Source organism: Nyctereutes procyonoides, unplaced genomic scaffold, assembly GCF_905146905.1.
Source record: "Nyctereutes procyonoides isolate TBG_1078 unplaced genomic scaffold, NYPRO_anot_genome, whole genome shotgun sequence".
Classification (NCBI taxonomy): Eukaryota; Metazoa; Chordata; class Mammalia; order Carnivora; family Canidae; genus Nyctereutes; species Nyctereutes procyonoides.
In genome coordinates, this window is record NW_026575131.1 from 27,397,083 (window position 1) to 27,416,279 (window position 19,197).

General features: G+C 41.5%; 1 protein-coding gene across 2 annotated transcripts in view; it reads right to left on the minus strand.

The window, feature by feature from the left end:
- The window catches only part of ATXN7 (ataxin 7), a 139,473-nt gene extending 120,385 nt beyond the window's left edge, over positions 1-19,088 (minus strand). Inside the window, exon 1 of one of the 2 annotated variants that reach the window (XM_055344910.1) lies at positions 19,010-19,088. The gene's annotated coding sequence lies outside the window, so the exon portion shown is untranslated. Of the gene's footprint in view, positions 1-18,157; positions 18,176-19,009 lie in introns of those variants that run through there. The other variant, XM_055344909.1, reaches the window with a different exon arrangement.
- Between the last annotated feature and the right edge of the window lie 109 nt (positions 19,089-19,197).

Here is a 19,197-nt window from a genome sequence, read left to right on the forward strand (position 1 = left end):
TGGCTCTGCGGTTTAGCGTCTGCCTTTGGCCCAGGATGTGGTGGTCCTGGAGTCCGGGGATTGAGTCCCACATCGGGCTCCCTGCATGGAGCCTGCTTCTCCCTCTGCCTGTGTTTCTGCTTCTCTCTCTCTGTCTCATGAATAAATAAAGTCTTAAAAAAAAAAAAAACTAAACTCATTAACCCAACACAAGGACAGAGCCAGGAGCTTCTTAAGCAGTGGGGGCACCTAGAGGGAAGCAAATATATTTCTGTAGATAACAACTCTACAGACAGGAGTCAATCCCCTGCAACACACACAGGAAAATTCGTCACCTCAGACTCTAACCGTTAGTCTGTGTAAACATGCTATGCTAATAAAATCTTTAGTGACCTCAGATTTGTTTTTTGGGGTTCTTTTTTTAGTAGAAAACAGGCTGGGGCCAGCTCCTAATACTGCTTTTCTCTGTCCTCCTTTTCTCACTCATTCTGATTAAGATTTATAGTCCATAAATATTTCCTTGAGCCTCTACTATGTACTAGGTAGCACACTATGCCTGGTGCTTTCAATTAATCCAATAGACTAGAAAAACAATTAAGAGCCCTAGTTCCCATTTTTACCTCCAGCAGAGCTGCTGAAATTGCTGGAAAGTAAGTCAGCCTTTTACAATGCTAAAGGAACAAAATGGTTTGGAGAAGCACATGGTTTAATGCCTACTTCTACAGCTGTCTTGTAGCAACACCTTAGAAAGATCCTAACTTCCTTATCTGTAAATTAGACACAATCAAACTACTTCCCAGGGATAATGCATGGAAAGCACAGCCCTAGCACATACCATGGGTTCTATAAGTATCAGCTCAGGTTCACATTTCATCACAAACACATCTAGGAAACACTAGGACTGCTCCAGTAAAATGGCTCATTGTCTTCTTTTCATTGTTATTTTATTATCTTTGTAAACACTGAAATCACGATCTTTAAAAAAAAAAAGTCAGTTCCTCCTGTGTCGCAGTCAACCTGTCTTTGATAGACAATGCACATTCACTCAAGAAACATTGGCCAGAAATTGACAAGAAATAGATATTAATAACAGTAACAGCTAACATTGCCTAAAAGCTTATTTTGTGCCAGGTACTGCATGGATGTTGCACAATAAGCCTATGAGGTAGACATTTTAATTAACCCTAATTTCCAAATGAAAAGCTGAGGCTATAGAGGTGAAAGTAAAGTGACTTGTATGAGGTTGCTACCCATCTAGGCTAGGCAACTACCCTCACAGAAAGACAATAACAATAGAATTATACCAAACAACTGAACATAAACATCCATTCCTTACCCCATGCTAATTCCTTTTTCATAACACTACTGTGTTGTACAGTGGAATGAAAGAACTAAAATGCTTACTTTGTTCCAGAGATGCAAAATGAGAGAAAAGCTATGAACACCCTGGCCCCTAATGGGGACTCCAAATTGGGACTTCTTACTTTCAAAATATGTTCAATAAATAAAAAACTCATTGATGTTTCCCTACAGCATTTTATAGCACATAGCAACTCCGTGGCCTAGCCTGCAAGGCTCGTCACTCTCTACCCCAGTTCTTGCGTTGGGGCATTTGTACTACTTTTGGCTTCAGGGCCCAGCTAACTTCTTCAGGATAGTTTAGAAGTCACTTGACCCTGGGGAGGGGTGGAGCGGGTGAAGAAGTCACTTACCCCTTCACCTAAATGGGAGTTAATCCCATACTTCAATTCCCGAAAAGTGATTTAAACCTGCTTCTTTGGGATCCCTGGGTGGCGCAGCGGTTTGGCACCTGCCTTTGGCCCAGGGCGCGATCCTGGAGACCCGGGATCGAATCCCACATCGGGCTTCCGGTGCATGGAGCCTGCTTCTCCCTCTGCCTGTGTCTCTGCCTCTCTCTCTCTGTGTGACTATCATAAATAAATAAAAATTAAAAAAAAAAACATTGTTTAAAAAAAAAATAAACCTGCTTCTTCATGAACGTCAATATCTTCAGAATAGGCATCCATACTACTACCTGCATCAAAGACCTTCTCCGCTACAGGTTTTACCCCCAGGAATCTTCTGTCCTTTTCCCCCAGGAAAAGGTATGGAGAAACGCAATCAGTTTTTGGAATTAAACAGATCATTATTTAAATCCTGTTTCTTTTTTTTTTTTAACATTTTATTTATTTATTCATGAGAGACACAGAGAGAGAGACAGAGACAGAGACATAGGCAGAGGGAGAAGCAGGTCTCATGCAGGAAGCCTGATGTGGGACTCGATCCCAGAGTCCTGGGATTATGCCTTGAGCCAAAGGCAGACACTCAACCACTGAGCCACCCAAGCGTCCCTAAATCCTGTTTTCTACTTACAAACTGTGTGACTTCAAGCAAGTCACCTCACCTCTATAATGAAGTTCAGTTGAGGAGATAACAGATAAAGCATAGTGACTAACTCATACTAACTGCCATTATTATGCCCATTCTACAGGTAAGAAATTAAACCCTAATTAACGTGATACCAAAAGCCACAGAGCTGGTGAGTGATAGGGGTCAGGGCTAAAAGCCAGTTCTTTTTCCTTCTTTCTATAATTCTTTATTGAGCACTATTACTAAACACCATGCTTGGCACTGAAGACATAGATAGCTCTCATAGCACTTATGAAGGCACCCATCAAAAGTTTACACTAATAAGTTTTAAAGTATTTGAGGGAGAAGAGGAAAGTACCTGTCTATATACGGGTTTTAGAATAAGTAAAAAGATCCCTGGATTTTGTCTGGAAGGTCAGGGAAGGATCCCGTGAAGAGGCAGCATTTAAACTGGGACCAGTGGGATGCCTGGGTGGCTCAGCGGTTGGGCGTCTGCCTTCGGCTCAGGGTGTGATCCCGGGAGTCCCAGGATGGAGTCCTGCATCGTGCTCCCTGCGTAGAGCCTGCTTCTCCTCCCTCTGCCTATGTCTCTGCCTCTCTCTGTCTCTTGTGAATAAAGAAATAAAATCTTTTAAAAAATAAAAATAAAATAAACTGGAACCAGGAGGCAAAAAAGGTGTTCTGAAATGAAGTGGACCAGGCATCCCAGGAAAAGAGAATCTCAAGAGAAGACTCTAATAATGGTTTGACTGAAGAACTAAAGGCCAGGCCACCTGAGGAGGCTGGAGATAAAGGTGGGGCCAGATCAGAGGACCACAGAGGGACATGATAGATAAGGGTTTGAATGCCAGGCATCCTTAGAGCAAAGGGGAGACGGGCTGCTCTGGATGAAATAAATAAGGCTCATTCTGAACCCAGTTCCTTGAGCTTGGGGCCCTTTGGTATCTTTTTATCATCTGTATTTCTAAAACATGGCAAGTGTAAACTTTTGATAAATATTTGTGAGCTATAGGAATCTCTGGTAAAGACACATTGACTAAACCACTTCTCCCTCTTATTAATCCTACAGCTGATGCTTCTATTAAAGGAACTATCAATGATTATTATAGTTGGGTGTGGACCTCTTCACTGGTCTTAAGTTTTGGGAAGCAAAGTATCTTATTTACCGTTTAATCTCTAAAAGCCAAGTGCTCAATAAAGTCATGGGTTGAAACAGATCCTCTCTTAATAGCTTAAAATCTCTTCTTATATTTCTAGATTGGCTGAGTAAGAATCTTCATGCCAATTTATCCACCTTAAATAGACCTGAAGGGATAATATGCAAGGAGTTAAAAAAAAAAAAGTTCCACTTTCCTTTTGCAGCCTAACTTTTAAAAAATATATATTTCATTTTTAAGTAATCTTACACCCAACAGGTCTTAAAATCACAACCCCAAGATCAAGAGTTGCTTGCTTTACTGACTGAACCTGCCAGGGCACTCCTGCAGTTTAATTTTAACAACAAAAAACAATTTCACAATGTGTAATTAAAAGTATACTTTTTGTATTTTAGGATAAATATTTTCTACAGTTCACATGCATATTTTTTTAAAATCTTAGTTTAATTTTAATCAAAAACAAAATGCCCCCAACAGAAGGTCTTTGGTGATTTTCCAGTTCTTCTGAGAATTATTCAGATTATTTCTTTGACTATTTCATTACTCTGATAAGGTTAGAGTAACTGCATGGACTATTTATATTAAAAGATAAAACTGAGTCATAATCAATAGTTCACATGCCTTAAGGTTTATTTTGGGGTTTCAGGAGATGAGAATGAGTTAACAAGATGAAGTGCAACTATGAATAGGCTACTATGGTGTGCTAGTAACTCTCCATTTGATCGCCCTCTCCCCATCGCAAGAGCAAATTTCCACCACTCTGGCCCTGCTCTGTGCCCCCAAACACTTGACCTCTATGGGTAGCATCACCGCATCAATGCAAGCAGGCCTCCAGATAGGTCTGGCCAAAGAATGGGACTGGAAGAAGATCAAAGAGGGAAGAAAGAAAGTGGGGAGGGGAGTATTGCTTCCTTACTCCCTCTCTGCTCCGGGCTACAAATTCGGACAGTGGCTGAATCCATCCAAGGCCATAGTTCCTGCCAGACAGCCCCCCATCCCACCCCCAGGTGTGGCTCCAACTCTCTTGCTGGACTCCAGTAAAGCTATTTCTTCTCTTTGCTCCTTTGGACCTAATAGTGATAACAGATTTCCACTGCGGTTGGTTTTGTGGATGACAGGAACCACATGTCACCCTTAACTCTGGCCTTCCTCGGAAAATAATCCTTTCATTAGTCTCCAGAACCATCTGAATGGGCCTGGTTTCCTGCCAGACTTAAGAATTGAAACCATAGACTTGTAAAACCAGCAATCTCCCTCTTTTGCATCTAGCAGTTACCATCACAATGGTTATTCATCTGCCAAAGCAATTCCTTCATACCAAGCACGGCATGTAAGCTGTTAAGATCCTCAGGCAGAAATGACACCTTTTAAACTGGTCAGTGCAGGAGAACACAGGAGGGCGCTCCTGAAAGACAGCTGGCAGGATGGAGAGGCTGACACAATTCTCTAGGCAGGAGTCTGTTACATGTCAAGAATAAAACATTTACAAAGAGATGCTACTTCCTCCTACTTCTCCCTGGGTTTCCTTTCGCTAAGGGCTTGGGATCAAAGTCAGCATTGTATTTTCACACAGAACACCAAGAAGCTGTATCACTGCCTGGGTAAGTTGTCCTGCATGTCACTTCATTTTGCTAGTTTCTCAGACCCAGGGATCTGCTTACCACTAGGCCGAGGCACACAGAAAGAGAGCCAACCATCTTGTATTACTAGCCACCTGCCCATGATCTTTCCTTCTTTCTGTTTCATCCCAGGAGAAATCCTTCTTCTATGCTAGGGCAAAAATGAGCAGGATAAGAAAATTCTGCCTTGTTCAGCCCTGCCTGTCTCTTTAACAGATCTGACCAGATTAGCACTTTTCTTTACCACAGGAGAGGACTGGCATATGCTTATACCATAATCTGCCCTGAGCTCCTTCGGATTTTTCTCTTATCAAGTCGACTGGATTTGAGGTTAGATGTTAACTGAAATCACCTGGGTGTGTCTAACCACTTCACCTTGTTTACACTTAGTGCAAGTAACCTGAATGTGACTGTATTTCTGAATATTGGGACAGTTTTTTGAGTAAGAGCTGATTTAAAGAATTCTTCTAGGGATGCCTGGGTGGCTCAGCAGTTGAGGGTCTGCCTTTAGCTCAGGGCATGATCCCGGATTCCTGGGATCGAGTCCCACATTGGGCTCCTTGCAGGGAGCCTGCTTCTCCCTCTGCCTTTGTCTCTGCCTCTCTTTCTGTGTCTCTCATGAATAAATAAAATATTTAAAAATAAATAAATAAAAATAAAGAATTCTTCTAGGAGGCTGAAAAGAACTGATGTGGCTTATTCAACAAGCTACTCCACCAAGAACTCCAAAGGTCTCCTACTGCAACCAGTAGCCATTTAGAGTAAACAGAGTTGTTAAAATAAAAGACCTAAGGCAGACAGACTGCAGTCTGCAAAAAAGATGCTCTGCCTCACTTCACCCAAGGCTAGCCAAAGGGCCCACTAGCTCTCTTCTCCCAGCCTGGGGTTGGTGAGGAGGAGCTCCTCACTTCAGCCTTTGGCAACACCTGTGAGACAAGGAGATTAACAAAACCTGATTCACACTGCATATCCATTTTTACCACTCATCACCCTTTCTTGTAGGCATTCATTCAAAAGGATACCCGGGGGATTCTATAACTAGTAGAGTGGATCTATATCAAATATTAATAGTAGTTTCCCTGGGTAGTAGAAGTATGAGTAACTGTTATCTCCTTCTGTATATTTGTGAAATTTTCCAATTTTTTTATGAACACCTATTTTTTTTCTGTTTACTGTTCTAAGGAGATTAACAAATCAAACACTTGATTTTTGCAATCAGAAAAAAGTTACTACACAAAAACCTTGCAAGCATTCAGAAACTTCAGTTTTGCATAAGAACCAAATTTATATAATTTTTTTTTTTTACGGAATTTTTTTAACCTTTTTTGTTTTTATTATGCACTCCATTAATACACTGCATAACCTTCCAGCAAGGGTACATGTACATAACTGAGTTATTTTTCATCAATCAGGAAAATGCTTTTCTCCAAACCCTTTGACACATAGTTAACGATTAACTCCAGAGACACACCTATCTCTTTGGATCAGACTCCACTGATACGGAAAAGGATAAATAGGGAACCCTTTTCTTCTTGCCCCCTTTACCGAACCTGTGGATGTGCACGGTGGCTATGCGGAGGATGACAGAGTACACAGCAAGGACACCAATTCTGAGCAGAACATTTCGCATCACATTATGGTTACCAGGACCAAACTTTTCCTTCCTGGCCCCCTTTAGGTGACCCAGCCATGGCCCCTTCCTGGTAGGCTCCCTTTTTTTAATGGAATTCTTAAATCAAAATATTTTTTAGCTCCTGTGTATTTTAAGATTTTCAATACTACATTTTATAACTTCCTTTAAAATTAAGAAACCAGGGATCCCTGGGTGGTGCAGTGGTTTGGCGCCTGCCTTTGGCCCAGGGTGCGATCCTGGAGACCCGGGATCAAATCCCACGTCGGGCTCCTGGTGCATGGAGCCTGCTTCTCCCTCTGCCTGTGTCTCTGCCTCTCTCTCTCTCTCTCTCTCTATCATAAATAAATAAAGAAAAAAATATTAAAAAAAAATTAAGAAACCATCCAAAATGTGAAAAACAAGAATGCTAAATTAGACTTAATGTAATTTTTCTCTAGTACACATCACAACCTTAATTTAGATCATTTAGACTCTTCAAGGTCAAAGTTCACTATTTTCATACTCTTTTCATACTCTTCATACTGAAGTAGTAATACAGTTTTTTTTTTTAAGGATCTGTTTCTCTTTGTAAGAACACCACAGAGACAATATCTTATGCAGTTATGTGGTTAAGAGACTACCGATAAAAAAAACAGACCGGTGTTTCTTCCACTATAAATGCTAGCCAATAAAAACTTTCCAGTCTACAGTTGATTAATACTTGACACCAGATCTATGGAAAGAAAAGCTAATCGTTGCTGGCTATTAGCTAAAGCAACAGACACACTAAGAAAATGCCTAGTATCACATCATGACTGCTGTTAACTATGATAACTGATTTTTCAGTTTAGCTCCACTACAGTTCTAAACAGAAAAATGCAATACTATCTTTTCTAGGAGCTACTGTTCTCATAATCTATAATAAACAGGTGTTACTCACTGTCCTGTAGTGTTGAAATATATTCACAGGGAATTTTAAAAACCATAAACATTTTTACTAGCTTCAGGAAGCTAGTAAATTTGAACAAGTGATTCTTTTTCAACTGTCCTAATGTAATGGTGAATGGTCTCTTTTCTAACTTCGATATCCAAATGATTTATAGTTATAACTACCAGAACAATAACAATCAAGAGGATGGGTAGTGGAGGGAGTAGCGAATGGATTCTTAAATATCTCCTTTTAGAGCATCTAAGAGGAGCTATGTTCCCAAACACTAAAAATGTCTTTGTGTTCAGAACATAAAAACTTAAAAACAAGAAAAAAAAAGAAAACCTTAAAAACAGTGTGAACAAAATATAAACAGATGAAAATACGTATTTTTCTTTTTTTCTAAGATTTGAGAAAGAGAGAGACAGGAGCAAAGGGAGAGGAACCAGATGACTCTGCGCCCAGCACAGAGCTAGATCCCAGGACCCCAGATCCTGACCTGATGCGAAATTAAGAGTCGACCATTTACTGGACTCAGCCACCCAGGCAGCCCAAGTATGCATTTTTCAATGAAGAACTTTGCTAGTACTCTTTTCAGGATTAAGTTCAAGGATTCTAAAAATTCAAAATGCCTGCAAAATGGGACCATGAGACAAACTAGAAATGCAAGAAAAAAAAGACAGTTTATTTACTCGCATTAAATGTCAACATGTTTAAAAGCTTTAGAAATCAGCACTTGAAACAAATTAGAAAAAGATAACTTAAAAACTAGTGTTAAATGTTAGGACAATGTTCTAAAAGCTACAGAAAAGTCCTGAGATGTCTCTATTTACAAAAAGTTCTGGCCAAATTAAGAACCACCATATTAACACTATGATCACGTTAATGGTTCAGACTACAGTGAAACTTTACAAGCAAGGGGGAAGGGCCTCGCATACAACCCTATTGTTAAGAGCCCTGTCTACAGACCCTAATTAAACAAAAGTGTCAAGTACTCCTCTCAAAATCCCTTGTAGTGGTGGGCCTGAACAGCAGAAAGCAGAACAGACCATTTAAAAGAGTCCATGGTTTGGGAAGACAAGTGACTACACCACAAGGTGGTAATTACACCGTGGGGAAGTAAAAAAAAGCCAGACTGAAGGGCTCCAAGAGGTACTTCAAAACCAGCTAATCATGGCAAGAAGAGGTGGGACAAATTGGCTTCTCAACTGGCTATCCATGGGGACATAAAAAGACCCTGGACCTCCAAAGCAAGAATAAACAAAGGTGACTACTAATGGCCAAGATGACACTAGATACATCCATTACATACCAATGTCCCCACAGTAATAAAGGCCAAACATATATTCACCCATCTCCGATTCAGCCCAGAAACCTGAGAAAGCAGAAGAGAGGCTTCTCCAGTTGGCAAACCAGTGTTCTTGAAGTGTCCACAGCAAAGACCTGGTAGTCAGAACACCTAGGTTTTCCTGCCAACAGTCCCTATCTTGCAGGGGAAACCACTTAATCTTTTGTAGACCATATGCTCAGCTGAAAAATAGGGAAAATATGCTTTTCTCTGACTTCAAAAGATTATAAAACAGGACTATATATGTGAAAATGCTCTGAATAAAATCACACTATTTTTACAACATTTTAACCCTAGAAACACGGTTTAACTCATAAGCTAAATGCTATATAAGGGCAGGTTGCTTCTTTCCCTCATGAACTTTAGGATCTAAAATGTTTAAGTATAGCAAGGCTACAATGAAAGCCACTAGATACCTGGAGAAGACAGAAAAACAGAAGCAGGGCAGTGTGGGGACATTGAGCACAGGGGGCAATATCTGTATTTATCTCACTTTGTCCTAAGGGAATCATTATGCACTAGGTAAGACTATTCCTAAAAGGAACGCTGCTACCAATAAATGGTTAAATTACAGTTCATGTGATTTTCTTTTAAAACTCAGGGAAATGGGGCACTGGGTGGCTCAGTCTCTGGGTATCCGACTCTTGATTTTGGCTCAAGTCATGGTACCAGAGTCATGAGATGGAGCCCCACTTACGGCTCACAATAGGCATGGAGCCTGCTTGAGATTCTCTCTCTCTCTCCCTGTCCCCAGCCCCTCCTCCTCCTTCCTTCTCTCATAAATAAATAAATAAATAGATAGATAGATAGATAGATAGATAGATAGATAGATAGATGATAGATAGATAAATCTAAAAAATAAAAATCAGGGAAATGAAGGAAAAGATTACCTTGTAAAAAAATGGATAAATATGTTATTGCCCTTAGAATGGTAAGCACTTATTATTAGTAGAAATGGAAATAGGTGGCAACATCACAAAAACGCTTCTCAAACGGGGGTTTAAGAACCTTTAGAGGCATGTGGGATTGGAAGGGAAAGGGGTGAACCAGAGGTCATCAGGGTGTTGTAAATAGTAAATGTGATCGATAATGCACTGAGCAGCTTGCAAAAAATGTTCAGATAGTGGACATCTGTTGGTTTTATCAGCCCTGCATTCACTCCCCTGCTGGGGAACACACTGCCTCCCCTCCAGTAGGTATTCTCTTGGTGAAGCAGGAAACAAGGTACCTTCCAGGACCCAAGCTGACCCTAAGATACATACACTCTCAGTAGATAGTGGAGTTACAAAGAGTTGGAAAGGTTAGTAAGGCCAGGACCCTGTGAACCCTCTCCATTGAACCCTGGTTCTTCAGCTCTATTGTCAATTCGGGGAGCTACACCACATCCTTCCAGTAACCTCCTTTCTTGCTTAGGGTAGGCCAATTTTGTTTCTACTACTTACAACTAAGATCTTTAGCTGCTTAGTTATTATCTTTGGTCTAGGAGAATCCATTTTCTCAAAGATTTGGGAAGTAAAATTTGACAAGTAATTTTAAAACATTAGTTTTCTGGTAAAACAAAGGGAAGTATCATGGAGTAGAATACAGACTTCATATAAAATTTTAAGATGTTCTATTTTTCTTTTGAGATTTCTAAAGATATGCTTCCTTCCCCTCCCTCCCCACTCAAGTTTCTTTAGCAATGGATTTAAGAAGCACTGTTATAGGGATATACTTTCCTTAACTTTTAGGATCTGCCCCTAACTAGGTAAAAGATCTAGGACAAGTTACATAACCTCCCTAAGGCTCACTTATCACAACCTTAAAATGGGAGTAATAATAGTACCCACCTCATAGAGCTGTTATCCAAAGAGATAACACAGGGAAGCACTTAACCTTGTTTGCAATCATGGCAAATAAGGGTTAATATACAATAGCCAGAATCACACTGTTGGAAAAGATGGACACCAGAATACCACTGCCTCTCCTCACTGCTGTCAGCAAGCCTTATGATACGTACTTTGCAGTACCTCTCATCAAAAGGTGGTGCCTACTTTCAACCCTTAAATCCAGACTGGGCTTATGGCTGGCCTTGATCAACAGAATGTGGCAGAGTGACCCTGTGTGACTTCTGAGCCTAGGCCTCAAGAAGCCCTGCAGCTCTCACCTTGAAACACAAAGTCTCCATATGAGGATATCTAGTCTAGCTGCTGGAAAAAGAGATGGTGTGGTGGTCAGATGAGCTGTCCCAGCTAGATCCCTAGACCAACTAGCTCACTGGAAATTTCAGATGACAACAGCCACATTAATGACCTCAGGCCAAACAAGAGCAATGGAAGAACTGCCCTGCCCTAATTGTGTGCAAATAAAGGGTCATTATTGTAAGCCACAACATTTTGGAGAAGGTTCTTCTTATTCTGCAATATGTAACTGATAGTATACTTCATCAATTATCATAGTATTTCTACATATTTAATTCCATGCATTTCTTAAAATTTCCTACAAACAAACCCAAAGCCCCAGTGTTTGCAAGTATGTCACAGCCAGATGTGGTTATACTTCTCATTCTTCATGGCCAGTTTGATGTTTCTAATTTCATAGAAACATTAAAATGCAGCCCAGAACATGGGGGTTTAGGGTAGAAAGTAAAACAAACTCCTAAACCAAAATAACCTAAGTGAAAATAAAGTTGAAAAATTTCTAAAATTATCACAGGTGCACCACAAGGATGCAGGTGCACACACAGTTGAGCTAAAACTGAAGTAACTAAGAGAAAAAAAGTGAAACACAATTGCTATGTTTCATTCAAATAGTAGAAATCAAAACAGATTCTCCCTTCTAACAGTTTTTACACCTAGTCTTTTCTTCCATATACTTTAAAGATGACTAGAAAAGAGGAAGGAAATGCTTGCTTTAGGTCACCATCCATTCAACAAATATTTACAAAGTACCAACCCCCTGGGCAGCCCAGGTGGCTCAGCTGTTTAGCAACACCTTCAGGCGCAGGGCGTGATCCTGGAAACCAGGGATCCAGTCCCATGTTGGGCTCCCTGCATGGAGCCTACTTCTCCTTCTGCCTGTGTCTCTGCCGCTCTCTCTCTCTCTCTGTTCTCTCTCATGAATAAATAAATAAAATCTTTAATAAAAAAAAAAGTGCCAACTCCATAAATGCCAATGAGTTGTCAGCCCCTGAATACTTTTTTCAACAGTGTACAGAGATAACACGCTAAAGGGAGCATGACTGATGATGACTAGGTTAACCTAAACCACACTCTTGGTCAAGGTACCTAGTCTCATTAGAGGGTTTAGACTGGTCAGTGTGGCAAACAAGGCTCTGCCCTCATGCAAGCCTCTGGAAGGAGCAGCTAATGTTATTATCACCAATATTATCATTGTCATTATTATTATTATTATATACCCTTACTCATCCCATCACTTCTTCCTCCTTAGTTACAGCAAAGCATCTGGAACTCTGTTAAGCACTCACCTTGTTTAATCTTCATGACAACTTAGCAAGGTATTGCCTACATTTTCATTCATTCATTCAGCTGTACACCCAATAAGGCTTGAACTCATGACTCCAAGGTCAAGAGTTGCATGCATGTTCTACGGACAAGGCCAGCTAGGCACCCCAGTACTGTACACATTCTACAGATGAGGATACTGAGGCCCTAAATGGATAAAAGTAACAAAGACAGTAAGTAATGGAGCTCAAGCTTTTAAACATTACCCTTTACTCCTCCCATACATGTGAACTCCTTATGATTTTAGAGGAATTTCAATGGGGAAAAATCTTTCACAGCAAGAAATGAGGCACAACATACTATCATGTAAATGTCTGTGTTTCAGTGAGTTTCTTCTGAAAACTATTATTTAGTCATGTATGGATTTTTTTCCTTTCCTCTTAGAAAAGTCTGGAAAATATTCTTGCTTATTAGCAAAACAGAAAACACTTTTAAGGTATATGAGAAAGCATATTTCACCTCAGATACAACAGACTATGAAGGGAAATAGTCATGATAATTCAATTGGCCATAAATAGGATATATTTTAATAACTGTGTTTGTTCTTCAATAGCTTTTTTCAATAGATTATTTTTTCCTGATTATAAAAGAAGCACATGCTACAGGAAAAGAAAAAATGAAAAATACATTTTTTAAAAAAATCACCCACAACTTTATTACCTACAGATAACAAGTTCCTGTTACTTGGTATATACCCTTTCAGATATTTTCCTTTAGGTTTCTATACACAGGACTTTTGATTAAAAAATTTAAAAAAATAATAAATAAATAAATAAATCATTTAAAAACTCACACATTGGGACGCCTGGGTGGCTCAGTGGTTGAACGTCCACCTTTGGCTCAGGGGGTCCTAGAATCGAGTCCCACATCAGGCTCCCTGTGAGGAGCCTGCTTCTCCCTCTGCCTATGTCTCTGCCTCGCTCTCTGTATCTCTCATGAATAAATAAAATCTTTAAAAATAAATAAATACTCACAAATTATATATATTCTCATGCTACCCTCGTTTTTCTAAACATCATTCCATGTCAATGAATGTTGACCTGCATCATTTTTTTAAAGATTTTTTAAAATAATCTCTACTCCCAATGCAAGGTTCGAACTCACAACCCCGAGATCAAAAGTCACATGTTCTACCAACTGAGCCAATCAGGTAATCCCTGCATCATCCTTTCTAAAGACTGTGTAGTGTTTCCCTGCATGGGCAGGTCCTGATGGACTTAATCCTTTATTATAGGCACTTGCATTACTTTCTTGTTTCCTATTATTAGAAAATGGGGCAGTGAGCAGTCTGGTACACACATCTATGCACATTTGACCAATTATTTGGCATTTTATGACTTTGGATGCATATTGCCCCAATTGTCATCTAGGAAATAGGTACCAAATTTAGCTTAAGAAAAAAAAAAAGGAAACTATTAACATTTAAGTATAATAACATGTTTTACTACTGTCTACATAAAGTATTTTAAAAACTGCATCTTATCTCTAAATATCTAAAATACTGATGCGTAACTCTGCTATTATGTGTACATATAGAAGGGGGAATATTCTAAAATACCCAATAACTTCAGCATAATGTAGTTTTGAAGTTAAACTAAAAAAAAAAAAACTTACTGCAAAACAAGCAAATTAGTAAAGAATGTTAAAAGGCAGGAAGGGAGGCAAAAATAAACCAATCAGCTACAGCAATTGCCAGGTCACCAAATCTGCATCCCATACAATGACCAAGGGAGAAGGGTCAGGAGAGAGAGAAAAGGTAAAACTACAAGCAGCAGCCCTCAGAACTTCAGGGATGGCCAGATGAAATCACACACAGACATATACACCTACATGTGCTGTACACATCAATCCTGGAACTAATCTCCAGGGGTTAGAGCACAAGAGGACTCTTTGTGTGTTTTATTTAACAAAACATCATGCAGAAATTGGGGGGGGGGAGTCCGAATACAGATTTCCTTAAGGTAAGAATGTCTTGATAGCAGCTTGAGAGCCTAGCATCAGTTATATCCCTTCCAGGATAAGGAAACAACAGGAACTTGAAGCATGAGACAGCTCCAAAAGCATAGATTCCTTTCAAAACCATCACACAGGACAGGGTTCAAATATTAAGCCTTATGGAAAACTGGGCAAGGTGAGAACATTTTTAGCAATAAATAAAATTTCCTGGTGATATAATAATGCATGTGCTAAGAAGGGAAGGTCGCTCACCATAACTAGGAACAACTAACCTGATGGGAGTTTCATCCTATTGGAGGAAGACAGGGGCCTTGGAAAATGCTGCCATACCAAAAGTATGGAATGCTTGAGGTAGCAAATGGCAACACATGTGCAGTGGTGGTGGTGGTGATGGTGATGATGATGATGGTGGTGGTGGTGGCGGCGGCTTGGCAATGCCACAGACCCCCAGAACTTAGGAGTCTAACATTTTTTCTAGGCAAAAGGTCAGCCTATGAGTCAAATCCTCCTGCTGGCTGTACACAACACATTAGTGGAAGCTATACCTATAACTTTGGCTGTCTAATTCTGGCATCTTAGAAATGCCTCCACAATTGGGTACCTGCATTGGTTTTCATTTAAATTACAAGTGAAGAGTAAGAGTTTAAGAGGAGTCTTACACAGAGACAACTATGCTGTTGGTGGGCTGCTACTGTCTCTTTCTGCCCAGCACCAATGTCTCCAGCTTTACCAAGCGTACCACTATCTTCCTTCAACTTTCCCCCTGGATATCTACAAGGTAAGGACGCTTAATCCTAACTCATTTTTGAAAACCTAATTTTTTAAAAAGTTTCAATTTGTTAACATTTTCATTATTGAGAAATAATATATATTACAATGTACCATGTTTATACATGTTCATTCTTATGTGTATTAGTGGTTACTGCATCTAGCTTCCAAGGCCTTCATATAGGCCCAATGAGGGGTTCAGAGGTTTTTTTTTTTTTACACAGGGAACTTCATTCCTGCCTCTTTATGCTTCTACTGCAGTAGGCTTTATCCACGTGAGGAACTGAAGGGTCAAGTAGGTTAAGCAGCTACAGCAATTGAAAAACCCAGATTTGAACTTAAGTCTGCTTTGATGAGAAACCTTTTCCTATCATGCTCTGCTGCTTGGCCAAGGCAAAAATACATTTTCTTAGAATGATTACCTCTCAGTCACATTTGAGATTTGCTGGAGAGCAGTAAGAGAGGGGAGCTGAGTGACCCATTTGCTCCAAGGGCTGGTTGTCAAGATCAAATCTCTGCTTATTGACCATCAATCTATCTGTTCTAAATTTTTAAATATAATTTAAAAACAGCCACAATGAACCCAGGACTAGCATGTCAAGCCCTTTATGTGTGTGCATGGTTTATCAACTAATAGGCAATACTTTATTATGGCAACAAAATGGAAATATTTTTGCACCTCCAAGACCATATGTTTAGACTAAAGACAAGTTTAAACAACAAGTAATGGGCACAAAGATCTCTATTTTCCTTTTTTTTTTCCTTGTAAGAATTATTCTAACTCCCATTTTATTTAATAAAAACATACAACTGTAACATTTTGGGGCTCTGGATCTCTTTTTATAACCACAACCACAGACCTTCTCCCTAGAAAGACACACATACACAAAAAGGTTTGGTCACAATTAAAGGGAGTTCAGGAACCTTTGAAGCCCATTCATGGACCCCTAGAGGTCCAAAGACCCCAGGACAACCTTTGCTCTAAAAACATACTGCAGGGGCAGCCCTGGTGGCTCCAGGGTTTAGCACCGCCTTAGCACCGCCTTCAGCCCAGGTCCTGATCCTGGGGTCCCAGGACTGAGTCTCACGTCAGGCTCCCTGCATGGAGTCTGCTTCTCCCTCTGCCTGTGTCTGTCTCTCTCCCCCTCTCCCTCTCTCTGTATCTCTCATGAATAAATAAAATCTAAAAAAAAAAAAAAAAAATTTTTTTTTAAAACATACTGCAAAAATGTCTACATTGTTTCACAGACCCAGGGTAAAGACCTTAGAGCAGCTCTCTCATCATCCATTTCAGAAGGCTAATGTTAAACACTTAAACTTCCATAACTAAACCACCATACTCTCCAAGAAACCAGCAATCTAATGACTTGAGTAAAATCACCAAATCTAAGGTCATGTAAGTTCAAAGTTCAAATCATTTTTGTCATAGCTTAGAACCTGCTACTTCTTTCTGTCCACAAAGGTTTCCCAATAAAAGAAACATTAGTATGGCCCAGAGCTTGAGTCCTTCCTGTTGTTGTTTTTTTTTTAAGATTTATTTATTTATTTATTTATTTATTTATTTATTTATTTATGAGAGAGAGAGAGAGAGAGAGAGAGAGAGAGAGAGAGAGAGAGAGGCACACAGATACACAGGCAAAGGGAGAAGCAGGCTCCACGCAGGGAGCCGGAGCAGGACTCCATCCCAGGTCTCCAGGATCAGGCCCTGGGCCGAAGGCCGCACTAAACTGCTGAGCCACCCAGGCTGCCCGAGTCCTTCCTGTTTTAACATTCATGAATGCTTTAAGATATAATTATATGAAAAACGACTACTTTTAAAACTCACTAAAACATGTCCTTTTATGATAGGAAGAAAAGTCAATCAGGAGAATTCTTAAATGTTCAACATACAAATCTATTATCAGTGCAGTTGCAAGTTAAATTATGTGGCTGGAGAGCAGATTTTTAAAATCTCACAAAGGCTCATATTTTGAGGTGTTTCAAACTACTTGGATCAAGAGCTTTCAGAGATGTTTATTTTTTAGGTATACCTCAAACTTTAAAGTCTTTCAAATCTCTCTTGGTCTTACTGCTTTACAAAATTTCTAGCACTGTCCACCGTATTTTTAAGGCACAAAATGAACATATAAAAGTGTCTGGCCAGGACTCCATCTATGAATATGAGACTGGATGTCTTATGAACATTTAACAGTTACAAAGGGATGGTGATATTCTGCTATAAACAACACTAAAGATTATTTTAAATCACTAGATACTGTTTCAAAATCATTATATGATAAGATGAAGTTCACTCGTAGCTTAACACAGAACACCATTTCACCACTTGACCAATCATCTTCTAAACGGTAACCATCCCCACCAAAACGCAGTTGGGATATATAGATAATCAACGGGCACTCTCAATTCACAGTGTGTAGTACCAAAGATTCAAAGTAAGTCTTAAGAGTATCTTCTCTCTTTCTAAAACCAAGATGAACAGAGCCTGATGCACACACACACACACACACACACACACACACGAGTTTCAGCCAGTCTTATTTTAAGGCCAGGGGGGCTTCACACCCTTGAGGAGGGCAAATCATAGTTCAGAATCTTCAAACTAATTTGTTTGTTTGTTTGGGGGTGGTGGTGGTAGTGGTGTTATTTTTTCGCTTGTTTTTGCCTTTCTGCCAAAAGTCAAAGGTGCTAACTGTTGAGAACACCACTGAAGAACAGGGCTGGAGTTTCGACTCCATACACGTGAATAAAATCTCGCAGATGCTGATCTCTGGGTAGAGGTTCAACACCATATGCCGCCGTATGCATTGGCATTTACGACTTCTTCCTCTTTGAAAGGACAGGTCCGGAGAGAAAACTGGGAGAATGAACCCAAGTTTCCCAAGGAACCAGGAAAAAAAAAAAACCCCGTCCAACTCACTTAACTGCTTCAGCCCGGATGTGAAGAGGTGGTGGTGGGGGGGGAGTCTGGGGGGGGGGGGTCAGGAAAGCTGAGCAATAACTCTGGGCTCCACAAATCAACCAGACGCGCGGCTTGGGACTCAGACAGGCTTCCTGCAGCGTATGCGGCTCCCTCCATCTACCCCACTGGAGATCCCATCCGCGGTGCCGGCTCTCCCCTCCTCTCCTCTCGCCTCTCACCACGTCGACGTCGCCGTTTACGAGAAACTCATCCAAGTTGAGGTAAAGTGACTTTTGGGAAGAGATGCCGCCGTGACCTGCGCGCTGCTCCGGAAACGTGTCACCTCGGCACACCGGGCGACGCTACTCCAGGAGCACCCCGCACCCCACCCCCACCCCCACCCCCACCCTACACACACACACACACACACACTGCACTGTCAACTTCCCCTTAGGACGGGGACAATCACATAGACTTTTTTTCTTTTTTTGGAAAGTCAAAGAGGAAAAAAATATATATAATAATAATAATAATTAATAATAATAGAGCAGCCCGGCCGGGCCACGGACGCGCCCTCCGCGCCCCGGGGGCAGCCGCTCCGCCGAGTCGTCCTGCAGGTCTGCAAGTTTCTCGCGGCCCCCGTCGCCGAGCACCCGGAGGGGAGCGGGGCGGGGGGGGGGGGCTCCCCCGACCTGGAAGCCGGGGCCTCGGGCTCGCCGGCCGCCCCCGCGCGAGTGCCCGCGTTCGAGCCCCGCCCCGGCGCGCGTGGGCGCCAAGTCCGCAGGGCCCCCCCCCCCGCGCCCCTCGTGCGCGGCGCCCCCCCCCGCCCCCGCCGCGGCCGCCCCCCTTCCCCGGGCCGGGCGAGCTCACCTGGCGGCAGGCGGCGGCCTCCGGGGCGGCCTCTGGGCGTGGGCCGGGCGGGGGGGCCGGGGCTGCAGCCGGGGCCGCCGCCGCCCGCCGGCCTCGCCCCCACACGCGCCGGCCGCGGCCGCCCCCGGGCAGTGCGGGAGCGCGGGGAGCGCGGGAGCGCGGGTCCCGCGGCGGCGGCTCAGGCGGCG